This window comes from Pteropus vampyrus, unplaced genomic scaffold (assembly GCF_000151845.1).
Source record: "Pteropus vampyrus isolate Shadow unplaced genomic scaffold, Pvam_2.0 Scaffold55, whole genome shotgun sequence".
Lineage (NCBI taxonomy): Eukaryota > Metazoa > Chordata > Mammalia > Chiroptera > Pteropodidae > Pteropus > Pteropus vampyrus.
The window spans coordinates 2,549,335-2,560,328 of NW_011888836.1; the positions used below are offsets into that span (position 1 = coordinate 2,549,335).

Genomic DNA, 10,994 nt, shown 5'->3' on the forward strand with positions numbered 1-10,994 from the left:
GTCACCCACTCCCATTTTCTCAGAGGAAAGCCTTAGACAGTGAATTTCGGTAACAGCTCCTGTTCCCAACTGGAAACTCTTCAAGACTTCCAGTTCCAGAATTGGAATATTATATTGCTTTAAGCTTTATAGGGTACACTATAATCATGTGGCTCTTTTAGATGTTTTCAATTTTAACAAATTTGGCTCAGGAACCGTCCGTACTGAGAGCTCATTTACCACAGGCAGTTTCACCCTTAACTAGTAACTCAGACCCCTGCTAAGGACTCATGAGAAAGTCAATATTCTTTGCTTTTTTGTTTCCCTGGGCAAATCCTTATATAGCCCGGTGGGTTCGTTCATTCATTCATTCATTCATTCATTTATATTTCTAATATGTATTGTGTGTTTACAGGTACCTGGCATGGTGCTGGAAAGTGAGGAGTCACTGATAAGAAAGGTATAATTCTTGTCTTCTGAACTGGAATTAGATATACAGACAAATAATTGTAAAATGGGATAATACAGGCACAATAGAGATTTATATTAAAACTATGAGAGCACGGGGGAGGGGAAATAATCATCTGAAGAGGTCATTTGATTAGTTTGAAAGATGAGTAGCTGTTTGCCAGGAAGAGAAAAAGTAGAAAGATATTTCAAACAGACGGCGTAGTATATGTGGCAGAGACAATTTGTGCTCACTAATTGTCCACGTACTCCCCTATATTTTTCACATTTCTTATAGTTGGATTGGATCCATGTGACTGACACTTAGTGAATAAGATTGTGAGCAGAAATGATGCATTACGTAGTATCTGAGGCACTTAAGCATTGCTATGTCTAGTCCAATTTTCTCTCCTGCTGCCGCTTGCTTGGTAGTGATGTGTTGAAATGACTGAGTCAGAAGATGAAGGGAACTTGGATCCCTAAGTCAATGAATGGAGGAGAACCTCCTCTGCATCATACTTTATATGAGAGAGAAATAGGTTTTTATTATGTTAAGTTGATCTGTTGTGGTAGTTGACTTACTTACTCTGACTAATACAGTAAGTGAAAAGATTTGGAAGATAAGATACTGGCATCTTTGGAGAATATTTTACAATTCTAGCTGGGGGCTAGAATATGGAGGAAAGACTTTACAAGTAGGTTGGAACCAGATAGGGATGGAGCGATTGGATTTCATTTTTGAAGCAAGTGGCAGTCATTGGAAGTTGTGTGTGTGTGTGTGTGTGTTTGTGTGTGTGTGTGTGTGTGTGTGTGTTTTGTATTGATATTCTACAATTTATTAAATTATTCCCTAATGTTTGACATTTAAGATATTTTTAATTTTTATCTTTTTTTAATGAGAAGTTTCTATGCAGGTAGTCATGTAACCACAATTGAATTTTGGAGCTAAACTAGGTGGAGTGCATGGGATGAATTGGAATGAGGAGAAGCTGAGGCTAGAAATCAGTTAGAAGTTATGGCAATCTGGGCAAGAGATGGTGAGAGTCCCGGCTATGGACATATTCCTTCCATTTTTGTGCCAAATTCCTTAGGTAAAGAAGGCACATTACCCTGCTCATTTAGACTATGGGTTGGTGATTTCCTCACTTGCTTTTGTAAATTAAGTTCAATTGAAATGGAATCATAGTTATTCATGTATGTACTGCCTATATCTGTTTTCATCCTATAACAATAAAGTTAAGTAGTTGTGACATGGACTGTATGGCTTGCAAATCCTAAATTCTTACTATCTGACTCTTTAGGAAAAAGTTCACTGATTCCTGGCTTAGACTGTACTGATAGGCATCAGTTGAACTACCATGCTTGTTCAGAGCTACCTGTAACCTGGCGACTTGTGTTATGGACTAGTTTGTACCAACTAAGTTCAAATCTGCTCTTACACACCTGTTTAGCTCCCCTGGTATTGGGAAGTAAAATTCTCTCCTCTCTGCCCCTCTCACTGGTAGGTTTTCACAGAAATAGGAGATATATGTGAATGGTGAGGTAGCGAGGGTGTTATATCTACTATTTCTCTAGTAAAAGGGGTTAATAGCTTACAGGTGGCTACATATGTATGGCTTTTCTTTTTTCAATACTCTGTGCTCAACAGGAGGTGATTTGAGCTATAATCTTTTTAGTGACTGCCTAGCCAATTATCTACTCTGTTGTCCCAAATTTGCTATGTGTAGAGTCTAAAATTCAGACTTGATAGAATGGTGTAAAAGCCTGTTTTGGTCTCTGGTCATGTTTACATACATGCACACATAAAGATGACATATACCACATAAAGTTATGCACCTAGCTTTAAAAATTTAATTATGTATCTTGGAGCTTGCTCCTTTTCAGTAAATATTGAGCTGCCTCATTTTTTGTACTGGTAGTAAAATTGATATTTTAATCTTTACTTGACTCTTTTCATTCAGAATGCAAAATAGAGAGGATGTGCAATTTAGTAGCCTTCTCAAACTCCTATTTATGATATAAAGTCTGGAAACCTCAAAACTGGAAGCTGGACATCTATTTGGGAACCTAAACATTGTGAAAGGTGATTAAGGCTGCTGGTGATGTAGTTTGGAAGAAGGCTTTGGAAAGGGTGGATCTCTAGGCTTTTCTTTATAATCTATGACATCTTTATAGCTGGTAGTCACAGGTGTGTGGCTATTTTTTTTTTTTTTTTTGAGGCACAGGCTATGGGGGCTGGGTTGCTGTTTTTGACCTTAGCAGGTGCACTAGGAACAAAATAAAAGTATTTTTGGTTGTACAGGTTTTTTGGCATTGATAAGTGGAAACGTCTTTGTTCTCTTTATATATTTGTCTGCAGGCCAGGACTTAGGAACACTGGAATATATAGTTCCAGCCTTTAAATTATAAAGAGATTGCTAGCATTTAATGATTGGCTGCCTCAAATCCTGTTTTAACTTGTTTCGACCTACAACCAGTTTTAGGGTCAAAGAGGAGACGGTGACAAGACTACTCTCTTGTTCTCATATAGTTTGTTCATAGGCTATTAAAGCCAATGCCATTCCTTACCTAACATGGTCTCAGATTGACTTTCCCTTGTTAATTATGTAAACTCCCATCATTGTAGATTGTAGATTGTAGGTTATAGATTTCAAAGACCCAGCCTGGAATTCAGACACAGGTAGAATTTTGTTAGTGAATTTATGAAGAGGAATGGGTCCTTACAATACAGGGATATCATTCATTTAATTTAGGTGAAAGAAAAACACAATGGAATTATTGCAATTGCATGTTTTTAATAAAAAGAAATTAAAAAGTCTATATAGGTCTCTAGGAATCAGGTTTGCTGAGACTCTCCACGAGGAACTGGGTAGGTTTAAAAGCTGAATTTCATCTAGAAGTAGGAACAGAAGCAGTAGGAGACTAAAAGAAAAATTGTCATTTTGATTAGACTCATGGAAGAAAAGAAGAATTTCCTGGGGAAAAAAAAAAAAGATTGAAATCAAATAGCTTAAGCTAGACAATAGGAAAAGAAAAATGAGTTCTACCAGGTTATAAAGAAAAACTGGGACCTTGGATGCTGGGTAAGAGATCTGAAAGGAGGACAGAGGTTGAGATTTCGGAGGCCAGGTTTTCTAGAAGACTCTTGGTCAAATTCTTCTCTAGAAGCCTGATACCCTCTTTACTCCACCATATATTTGATGTTTCAGTAATCCCCTATCTGTGGAGAAAGAAAGAAGTAATACACTGTGATAGCTATTGTTCTCAAGTTAAGTCACATCTAAATTCATGTGCAATTTCCCCAGAAGATAATTTCATATCATTACAGCATATGGACGATATATATTGCTTGCCAAGTATTAAAAAATTGTGGTAGCCTGATGTCTGAGGTCAGTTTATAAAATCTACCTCAAATGATTGGATGGATGTCATCAGTCATTTTCAGCCCAGGAAATTTTGTAAAAAGGACCACAGCCCATCCACATGCTGCCCTGCTTTACAGCAGTGGTTTGGTTGTAGACAGCCTTCCATGACCCTGCTCTCCTCAAAGCACAAGGAGTCCAAGCTGTGTGGGGGTTTGAAAGCAATCATTTCACAAGCAAAAAACTAAAACCCATGCATAATATCTGAATGTTGAGTAGTCTGTGTAGATCAAGGACAAATTGGTGGTAACAACCCGTGTATTGACTGGTGTCTAGGTCAGGCAATGGTTTAGGCCTGCGGAGACTGGTTTGTGGTCTCTAAGTCTCTTGGTGTTCTGAAATGTCTGCCTCCTGGACTATTTTAAAGAAAACACGATTCGGGCTTGTTCCAAAGATGTTGGCAAGCACCTGAAATACCAGGCTAAACTGATAGGAAAGAGAAAAGGAAATATAGCCAGTTATATTGCTTGCTGATGGTGGACCAAGAGAGCTACGAGATCAGGGAGTTGAGAAGCCCCTATTAGGAGGGGCTTCTTGATGCTGTGGATAAGGAGTAAAATTAAAAGCTCAAAGACTGAGATGGCAATGCTAGAGACTTTTTGCATAGATTTGAGATAGGAAGACTAGGGAGATGAGCACTGAAAATTTTAATCAAAATTAGATGAGTTTCAGGGTAGCACATAAACTGTAGGTGGGAATTCAGCCATTGTTTATTCTACCCCAGCCCCAGAGAAGTTTCCTGGGATATTTATGGAAGGCTAAGAGAGAAGGTTGGGAGGGGGAGGCACATTATTTAGGAATAAACGGTGAAATAATAGATTGTGTGCCGTCCTGGGTTAATTGTTGTCTGATAAGGAGATATTTCCTGATGCAGGATTATCCAGTTTAGGGAATAAAGGTTAGACAATATTAGTGTGAGCAATGGATGCTTTTTTTCAGACTGGCCAAGAAATCCTTGACTTTATTTTTTTCATTATGTGGAAGGAACTTCAAGAGAATATGCAAGAATAGGTAAAAAAGATAAATATCTGGGCTAGAAAGAAAAGAAGAAGCAGAATGAAAGAAGGATCTGGGATCTAGCCCTACATGTGGAAGAACAGTCATGAATTCAGCTTAAGAATTAGGTAAAGATCAGAAAGACTCAGCTTGACTGACTACTGCAGAGTAGGACAGCAGAGGGAAATGGAACACTATGGGCCTATGCTGTTATGGATGGTAGACAAAAGTATGCTTCCATGGTGCTGAAGTAGTAAATGTTACTCTCCTCTTTGTGGTTCTCAAGGCGTTGATTGGCTTTGGAGCTCAGAGGAGTAGAAAGCCCATTTGGCCCGGAGTCAAATAGGATTTACCAATCCAATTTCACCAGTTGCAAAACTAACATTTGGATCCATTTGAGGCCTGAGTCTGTTTCTCAGTTTGCTCAGAACTCAGAGTGGAAAGTGATCAATTAGCCTAAAAAATACCCAGACTTCCTCTGTGAGAGGTTCTGTCCTATGTTCTCTACGTGCATCCTTTTATTTAAACTCCCCTAAAGCCCTGTGCAATGGATTGAAGGCTTGTGTCTCCACAAAGTTCATGTTGAAATCCTTACCCCCTAGTGTGATGGTATTAGCAGGTGGGGGCCTTTGGGAAGTTATTAGGTCATGAGGGTAGAACCCTTATGGTTGGGATTAGTGCTCTTACAAAAGAGACCCCAGGGAGTGAGGTATGAGAAATGCAATGAGAAGTTGACAGTCTGTAACCCAGAAGAGGAGTCGCACTAGAACTTGAGCATGCAGGCACTTTGATCTTGGACTTCCAGACTTCAGAACTGCAGGAAATAAATTTCTGTTGTTTATAAACCATCCAGGTACTTGGTTATAGCAGCCTGAACTGATGAAGATACCCTATGAGGTTAGTATCACCCCCGTTCCACAGATTAAGAATGTGAGACTCAGAAAGCTTCAGTAATTTGTCTACGGTTCAAGTGTTCAAATTGGAATTAGAATGTAGATTACATAACTTTACAGTTTGTAATCTTAACGTCTCCATTAAATCACTTCGCTAAAGTGTTGTTAAGCTCAGGGATCTATTATGAGATGAGACCTTCTTTATAGATGTCCTACTTTCTATTGGTTAATTTTTTTCTTGTAGTGGTTTTTGGGAGGAGCCATAGGTAGAGCTGCTCACATGTGCTCCTTCTGCCCTAACCCTCCATCCTAATATGGGCTTTCTTGAAAAAATCATCAGGAGCTACTTGGCCTGGTTGTTCCTTTCAAATTCACAGGCTCATTAGAGTGGAAAACAAAAAACTAAAAAAAAAAAATCACATTTCCATTGCTATATCCTTTTATTAGGCTGTGTTTGGCCACTGACCTTGAGACTTATGAAGTTCAGGATGTAGCAGATGAAATGACGTAACTAAGACTTCCTTATTTCCTGGCTTTGGGAGAATGATAATTGAGACAGAGCAGTTCAGGAGAGAAACTGGCTGCTACATAAGGCAGCTTGTGCTAAGAGGTATCATATGCATTAGTATTATTCCCATTTGATGCATAGAGTGGGAAGTAACTTGCCTAAAGTCACACAGCTTTGTACATGGTAGAAATGAATAAGAACCTTATTTATCTTTGAGAAATTCATGAAGTGTAGACTAACATGTAAAATAATTATAATGAAAAAGTATATTTTTGGAAATAAATAGATTGGAAAAACTTTTTTTCAAAAAAAGTCTTTTATGTTTAATATTCATAGAGTTTGTCAACACACCTGGGCCTCTTTCTTAGACTGGAGGATAAACATCTCCTGTTTCTCTTAGGGATTTTTGGTGTTACAGGTGATGTGGTGGCTTGACTTGCCCTTTAAATTTTAAGCTCACCACAGGGTGTCCTGGCCTGGGGAATGTACCCAGCCTAGCACACCTCGGTAGTCTGGAGTAGGTAGACTGGCTGCATGCGGGGAAGGAATGGAACGGCCATTTACTGTCTCTTCTGTGCCAGGAACATCCATTACTGTGTCTGTCTGCACAGGCCAGAGATGCTGCAGCTGCTTAGATGGCTGCAGATGACTCCCATTGTCACCTCTTCTAATCTGCATAAAAGCATGTTTCCAGCTCTTTACTAGTTTGCCTGGCCTGATGGGATACAAGTGGCATTTTCCCAGCTGAATTTCTTTTAAATAGTTTCCTATAGCTACCATTCTTTTTCTTGTTACTACAATGCCTTCGGAAGTCTTGATTTCTTTAGGGCAGCATATATTGAGTTTGGCCTCAGTGGTAGGCATACCCCGATAAGCTTCCGTGTCCATGGGATGGGCAAACTAGCTTCCTGTTGTATACATGTACCGGCACATTGATTGCTACGTACTCATTTGCCTACGGTGGGTCTCCGAAATTGCAAATATGGAAGTGGGATGGCAGCGTGTGGGTAGACGAGAGGTGGGTTGGTGTATGCTGTATGTGACAAGTGCCCCCATTGTGTCTGCTTTTGAATACGTAGTCCTGCAGCTAATAACACCTCTCCATTAAATTGCAGTTTTGCTCTCAATAGCTTTGCTCTATTGTCCAGGCCACTTGACCTGTCAAGCAGAGAGGAGAAGGTGTGAGGGAAAGGAAGTTTCCCTCCGTGCTCACAGGGAGAGAAGCCTGTTCACATTCTGAGGGGCCCTCAACTTTTCAGGGCTGGCTCAGCCTATCTCTAGACGTAATAGGATGTAAATAAAACAAAGCCTTGGAGTTCTGGCAGTGCAGTGTTCTCTGCCCGCCCTGTGAGTCACTGTGCCCATAGTAATGGCTTGCCTTGTAAGCCGCTATCAAGTGTGTCCGTGTTTTTCTTTTTGAGAGATGACAGTTCCCAAGTGAAAGGACACTTCAGCTCTGATAAAACTTTCCTTCTATTGTCTGAGTTTTGTGTTTGTTTTCTGGCAAAACCCACTGCTGCCTGAGCATTGTGTGCCGTGGAACATTTTCCATTTTTATACAGCGAGGCCAGCCAGGGTCTTTAGGGGGTTCTTCCTAGTATTGCCTGAAGCGAATACCACAGCTCAATAGCAATTTAATATTGTAATCAGGGAGCAAACTGTGCAGTTTTGGCACATTGTGATAATTATTAACTACATCTATTAGTGTTACGGTTCTAGTAACTAATATTTACAAAAGGCTCCCTGTGTAGGGAAGACCTTGCCCAGACACAAACGTCCGAGTTATTCCTAAGTGATTGTCGGAGGTCCTCTGAGCCAATGTTTATGTTCACTGCTTAAAGATAAAGCATCAATCCTGAGAAATCAGACTTCAAAAGGCCTGCTTCATGAATAACAAATTCTCAGGGTGTAAACCTATGCTGAGATTTGAAACATTTTGTGAGTTTGGGGGAAAGTTTTCCTGGGGAAAAAAATCCAAGAGATAAATTGAGAGCTAGAGTAAGAAAGAGAAAGAGAGAGAATCAGAAGGTAAAATAAAAAAGAAACAGTATTTAATTGGCATCACTCAAGAAAAGTTTGAAACATGTTCTTCTGTACGTGGCAATAGAGTAGCCTCGGAGTGTCAGTGTTTTGATTCTCTGGGGTGCTAACTGGGTGCTGTGAGTATCGGTGGGTGGCTTTTAAGGGTGGGATGCAGTTGCATGTTACTACCTCCACCCTTTAGCACAGAGATTCAACGAAATCAGCTGTCCAGGGTCAGATGGAGCTGATAAAGGCAGAAGCATTTTCTAAGCCCCACAGTACTGCTGTTGTTCAAATGAGGTTCCTGGACAACATCAAGGCCTCATTACTGTCAGTTACAAAATAACATCATATGTATTTTCCCTGAATAGTCTTCAGTAGATGTGTTTAGTGAAGAGAGTTTATTGCTAAGTAGTACTCTTGGTGAAAGCTAAAGAATTTTATGAACTAAAGAGAATCGTTCATTCACAGTTTTGTTCACTTATTCATTATTTATGTATTATATACCTACTATGGCATTGTTTTAGGTACTGAGGGCAAAGCAATGAAAAGACAGACAATTCCTTGCCCTCATGAAGCTTCCACTGCCCTGGGAGAAGACTCAAAATTAGTAAATGAATGAATGAATAAATATAAAACAATTACAGAGCGATAACTACTATAAAAGAATAAAGCAGCCTTGTAAAGGGACTACGAGCTGGTCATGGAAGTCCTCTCTGAGTAGATGACATTTGATCAGAAACCTGAAACGAGGATAAGAATAACCATGCCCTTCATTGGAAACTGATTCTTGAAAATCATCAGTTCATTATCCCGTTATCCCACAGTATTGGGTTTTTAATCTGGTGTCTGTGGAACTCTTGGGCAATATTTCTCAAATGTGTTTTAAGGACCACCTGTATCAGAATAACCTTAGTTTTTTGTATAAAATGTAAATTCCTGGACTTCATTTCAGACCTACTTAGAATTTCTGGGGTGGGGCCTTGGAATATGCATTTTAAAGCACCACAATGAGATTGATGAACCCCCTCTAACCATATGCAAAATATTATGCATGCATGCCTATGTATCAGACCACACAGGGGTCTCTGTTCTTACCCCTGCCCCCCCACCACAAAAAGAGCAGAAGAAGACCTTAGAGCATTTCCTATGCCTCGTTCCATTCTCAGAGAGCAAGAATTTGGATATAGGTCAAGAACAACATAGATTCTCCAAGAACACATAGTTATTTGTTATAGTAGAGGCGCCGATTTTATGGGATGAGAAAAGTTATCCAAAATTCTCTTTTCAGTATCACATAGAGTTAGATCAAGAGGAGCCAGAAAGATCAATGTGAAAGTTGTATGGAGGTCAGAAGTAATGGGTTAAAGGCTAATCTTAAGTCTGGACCTTAGGAGAAGAAAAATGTTCTCTTCCTTTCTGAGTGGCTGGATGGTAAGTTAGGTATTGGGATGCTTCTGCTGAGGAAGTACCTTCTCTTTTTCCAGTAAGACCAAGCAAGACCAAGTGGGGTCCAGAGGTGGAAAAGCATGGGATGAATAGCTGGGATTGGCTTCAGTCTTGACTACAGTTGGAATATACATGGAAGACAGGTCATCATTCCCCATCTCTAATCCCTTGGCAATCACTGGTAATCAATCATAGAAGTTTTCTGCCTTGTAGTCAATCTAAATAGATGTTCCAGGCATTCATTAACAATAAATTGTTATTAACATGAAACTTGTTGTCACTTTAGGATCTTCAGGAGAAATGCAATAGGGGTCTTTGAGAGTAGGTCGTAAGCCTGTTTCAGTCTTCATTCATTAATTCAATAAGTATTTATTGAGATTTACTATGTGCCAGGTATTGTACTAGGTGCTGGAAATACAGTAGCGAATAAAATAAACAAAATCCTTGGTCTCTTGCAGTTTTTGTTCTCATAGGATGAGAGAGACAATAAACAAATAAAGAAGTAAATATATATATTCTTTGACTTATAATGGGGTTACATCCTGGTAAACCCATTGTAAATTGAAAATATCTTAGCTGAAAATGCATTTAATACACCTAACCTACCAAACATCATCTAACATAACGCTTATTTTTATAATAAAGTATTGAATATCTTGTGTAGTTTATTAAATACTGTACTTAAAGTGAAAAACAGAATGTTTGTGTGGGTACTCGCCATTCATGTACACAGCTGAAAGCACATTGGGCCCAAAGAATGTTTGAAGCATTGAACTAAAATTAATTGCATCATGTGAGAACACCGTACCACACGAGAGTATCAGTAGCCTGGGAAAATATCAAAGTTCAAAATCTGAAGTACAATATCTACTGAATGTGTATTGCTTTTGTACCTCCATGAAGTCAAAAGATGATAAGTTGAACCATCATATATCAGAGACTATATATACATTTAGGCAGTAATAAGTACTATTGAGAAAAATAAAGCAGAGCAGATGAGATGAAAGGTACTAGGTTATTTTTTTAGAGACAGTATCAAAGAGGTAGACAGCTGAATGAAGGGCAGCTTAATGAGGATGCAGAGCTTCAAGATGATCATCACTTCATCTTTAGGAATAGGTAAATCATGGGAGTGGTGAGATAAGCTTCTAAATTCAAGATGCTGTGATTTACTGAATCTGGACTAGCCAAGAGTCATCCTTAATTATACAATAATGGTGAGTATTTGAGTGCTTGCTATGTGCCTGCCATTGTTCTAAGTGTTTAACATGTGTTAAG

At 39.2% G+C, this 10,994-nt stretch overlaps 1 long non-coding RNA gene across 1 annotated transcript; it reads left to right on the forward strand.

Annotated features, from left to right (window-relative positions):
• Positions 1-29: 29 nt before the first annotated feature.
• Positions 30-8,938, forward strand: LOC111739845. The gene is made up of 3 exons (XR_002780384.1): positions 30-49; positions 395-439; positions 8,795-8,938. It is a non-coding gene; the product is annotated as an uncharacterized LOC111739845 (long non-coding RNA).
• Positions 8,939-10,994: the final 2,056 nt, after the last annotated feature.